Here is a 4,467-nt window from a genome sequence, read left to right on the forward strand (position 1 = left end):
GTTTGTGTGTTTATTGTTGTGTGTTTGTATGTCAGGTACAGGAAAATCTTCCCCTATCCTCTCTAAAATTGACCAAAGAACTCTTCGAAGAATAAGAAGAGTTGAAAGGGGGAAGAACGTTATTGGAGAGGAAGAATCTGAGGAGGAATTCCAAGAGATGGAAGGAGATCCATCAAATCTCAATCAACCAGGAGGAGGGGCCAACAATAACCCACAACAAAGAAGGTTCCTGGCTTCATACACATTTGCAAATGCTAGACACTGTGGAAGTAGCATTCTTACTCCTAATGTCAATGCAAACAATTTTGAACTAAAGCCACAACTCATCACTTTGGTTCAAAACAATTGTTCTTTTGGAGGAGGGCCTTTGGAGGATCCAAATCAACATCTGTCTACCTTCTTGAGAATTTGTGACATGGTGAAAACCAATGGTGTACCTCCTGATAGTTACAAGTTGCTGCTCTTCCCATTCTCTCTTAGAGATAAAGCCACTCAATGGCTAGAGACCTTTCCAAAAGAAAGCATCAATACTTGGGATGACTTGGTGAGCAAGTTCCTTGCCAAATTTTATCCCCCTCAAAGAATCTTAAGGTTGAAGACTGAGGTTCAAACATTCACTCAATTGGAGGCCGAGAACTTATATGAAGCATGGGAAAGGTATAAGGCTTTATTGAGGAAATGTCCACCAGAGATGTTCACTGAGTGGGACAAGCTGCAGAACTTCTATGAGGGACTTACTCTGAAGGCTCAAGAAGCACTTGATCATTCAGCTGGAGGCTCATTACAACTCATGAAAACTACAGAGGAAGCTCAAAATTTCATTGATATGGTGGCCAACAACCAATATTTCTTTGCTCACCAAAGGCAACGCCAACCATCACAGAGGAAGGGAGTGTTAGAATTGGAAGGAGTGGATATAATTTTGGCTCAACACAAAGTGATGCAGCAGCAAATTCAGCAATAATTTGAGCAAATAGCCAAGAGAATTGATAGCCTTCAGGTTGCATTAGTGAGTGCCACAAGCCAACCATCAACTACTTGGGGTCAGAATGAAGAACTTCAAGAGGAGCAACAGCAAGAGCAAGTCCAATACATGCACAACCAAAATCCTGGAACTAATGAAGTCTTTGGAGATACTTATAATCCTTCTTGGAAGAACCATCCCAATCTCAGATGGGGAGACAACCACAATCAAATTCAGCAGCCATGGCAAAGGAACTCAACTCAAAACAATTGGAAAAACACAAACCACAACAACCAGCCAACCGCTACCCAAAACACATACAGAAAACCACAAAATACATATCCCAACTCTAACCATTATCCACCCAATAACCACCCAATTAATCAAAACACCTATCATCATCCATCAACACCCCAAAACCAACCAATCTCACAAGACTCTCAGAGGATTACTAATCTAGAGATGCTCATGGAGAAGATGATGAAGAACCAAGAATTGACAACAAAGAACCAAGAAGCTTCCATGAAAAGCCTAGAAAGGCAGATTGGACAAATCTCCAAGCAGATTTCTGTTGAAATACCATCAAGCTCACTACCAAGTGACACCATTCCTAATCCAAAAGAGGAATGCAAGGCAATACAGTTGAGGAGTGGAAAAATTCTGCTGAAAGATGAAGAAGCCACTAAGAAACCCAAGGAAAGTGATAAGAAACAAGTTGAAAAAGAGGCAGCTAATGATGAAGATACAACAGCAAACAAGCACCCTCAGAATCAACCTCAAGAAAAAGAAGATAGATCACAAAATCTGAAGAAGGGAAGGCAGATCATGGAAGAATCAAATTCAACACAACATCAAGTGGAGAAAAACTTGACACCTCCATTGCCTTATCCCCAAAGATTCCACAAAGAGACTAAGGACCAACACTTTTCTAAATTCCTAGAGACTTTCAAGAAACTAGAAATCAACATACCTTTAGCTGAGGCATTGGAGCAAATGCCTCTGTATGCCAAGTTCTTAAAGGAGCTCATCAACAAGAAAAGGAGTTGGAGTGAGAAGGAGACTATAATGCTCAGTGAAGAATGCAGTGCACTAATCAGAAAAGGACTTCCTCCCAAGCTTGAAGATCCTGGAGGTTTCTTCATACCTTGCACTATTGGAAGTCTATTCATCAACAAGGGGATGTGTGACTTAGGAGCAAGTATATATCTAATTCCATCTTCTTTAGTGAAAAACTTGGCATAGGAGAGGTGAAACCAATACAGATGTCCTTGGAATTGGTAGACCAATCAGTGGTATATCCTAAAGGGTTGATTGAAAACCTTTTAGTTAAGGTTGACAAGTTCATCTCTCCAGCAGACTTTGTGATCCTAGAATCAGCAGAGAATGAGAATGACTCCATAATACTTGGTCGACCATTTTTGGCCACTGCTAGAGCCATTGTAGATATAGAGCAGGGAGAGCTAACCCTCAGGATGCATGAGGAGAGCATCACCTTGAAAGTCTTTCCAGAATCACAAAGTAATGAAGAAACAAGCAAGACAAGTAGTGACTTCCTTCGAAAGCAAGCAACCAACAAGGCAGTAGAACAGAAAAATAAGCAGGTGCAAGAAGAAAAAGGAATTCAAAAAGAAGCTGGGATGATAAACAAGAAGGAAGGTATCACAACCCAAGTCACTGTCAAGGAAGAAAGATCAATAAGAAAGAAAAAGATGAAGAGCAAGAAGAAGGCTTACAAAGGGTGGAAGAATAAGAAAATGCCAACTAAAGGATTTTCCAAAAGTGATAAGGTGCAACTAGTGTATCAACAGCTGGGAGCAGAAGATTATTACACTGTCAACCAAGTACTCTCTCTTGAGCATATTGAAATTGAGCATCAAGGCACACAGAGAAAGCTTACAGTGAGAGGTGACAAGTTGAGACATCACCAGCATCAACCACCCTAAAGGGAGTTCAATGTCAAGCTAGTGACAATAAAAGAGCGCTTCATGGGAGGCAACCCATGATTTAAGATTTCTATCTTTTCTTTCATCTAATAAGCTATGATTTCCTGAGTATGATTTTGAACCTGCATATTTGATAAATGCATACATTGTTTTAAAGCATAAATCAGACTTCTAAGTTTGGTGTACCTTAAGACACACCCAATTTTTGCTTTTCAAAAGAAAGGGGGCTATTCTTAGAACATATGAAAAATCATTTTGATGAAGCATATGACCAAACACTAAGTTTGGGGTCTGCATATGTAATACTGATCAATAGATCATTTCCTATTCATGGAATCAAAACCATACAGAAAAGGATCATGCATCATTTTTTTAAATATAAAACACATCAATTGTGAAGAATGGTTTGCATTGCTAAGCCATCCCCTCAATAAGAGATAAGTTTGGTGTTCACCAACTTTTAGCATCTTTAATTAAGGGACACAATTGATCACTAAAAAAAATTAATTAATAATAAACAAAACAAAACAACTCTCTTCTTTATTGCAAATCACTTGCCAACGTCTATATTAATGTTCTAAGGCTAGCTGTTTTGGTTTATTTAGGAGGAAGAGATTGCGACAATTGCAAGGAGGGGCCACGGCTAGGACAAGCTAAGTGAGGATGATCACACGTGCCTAGAGAAATGCGCTCCTTGGGAAGCAGAATTTGCATGCATGCATCATCGAACACCTAAATGCATGCAACCAATGAGAAGAGAATCCTCGTCAAAGCCCCAACAAGGCATGCAGACCGTTCAATCCATGAACCTTTTGTATGATCAACTCAATCTCAACCCTTCATGAGCACCAACGAACCCCTTCCTCATTCATTATGGTTTTGTTAGAAAGTTTGAAGAGTTTACCTATAAATAGCCGTTAGCACTAAATGGTTTACACATTCATACAAACCATTTTTACTTGTAAACCATAATTTCCTCTACTCCCGAAACAAAAGCCAACAATTCCTTTCTCTTGCACAACAAAACCAAGCATCATCCGAAACACAACACATTCTTCTCCTACTTCCATTTTTCCCTCCTTTTCACTTTAAATCTGATGGCCTCTTCAAGTTCAAAAAGAAGGCCAGGAAAGGAACCAATGGTGACCGAGCCTCCATCATTTGACACAAGAAAATTTAGGTCCCAGTTCCATGAAGGAAGATATCATAGATTCATGAAGAAAAGGAATGTTATTTATGAGAAGGGCCTTGAGTTGAAGGAAGGAGAATACCCCATCATGAGGCAAATCACTAAAGAAAGAAGGTGGGAACTCTTATGTTCTCCTCTTCTTTACATCAGTGCAGTCATGATCAGGGAGTTCTATGCAAATGCTGTAAAAGAAAACAAAGATAGTGCTCCTTACACAACTTATGTCAGAGGAGTTGAAGTGAACTTCGGTCCAGCAGCCATCACTAGGGCTCTAAAGTTGAGAACCATAACTTATGCAGAGCCTAGTTATGAGACCAGATTGCAAATGGAAAACAATCCTGATGAGATCTTGCAAGGGCTATATGTGGAAA

The sequence above is a fragment of the Arachis duranensis genome, chromosome 10 (genome assembly GCF_000817695.3).
Source record: "Arachis duranensis cultivar V14167 chromosome 10, aradu.V14167.gnm2.J7QH, whole genome shotgun sequence".
NCBI classification, from domain to species: domain Eukaryota; kingdom Viridiplantae; phylum Streptophyta; class Magnoliopsida; order Fabales; family Fabaceae; genus Arachis; species Arachis duranensis.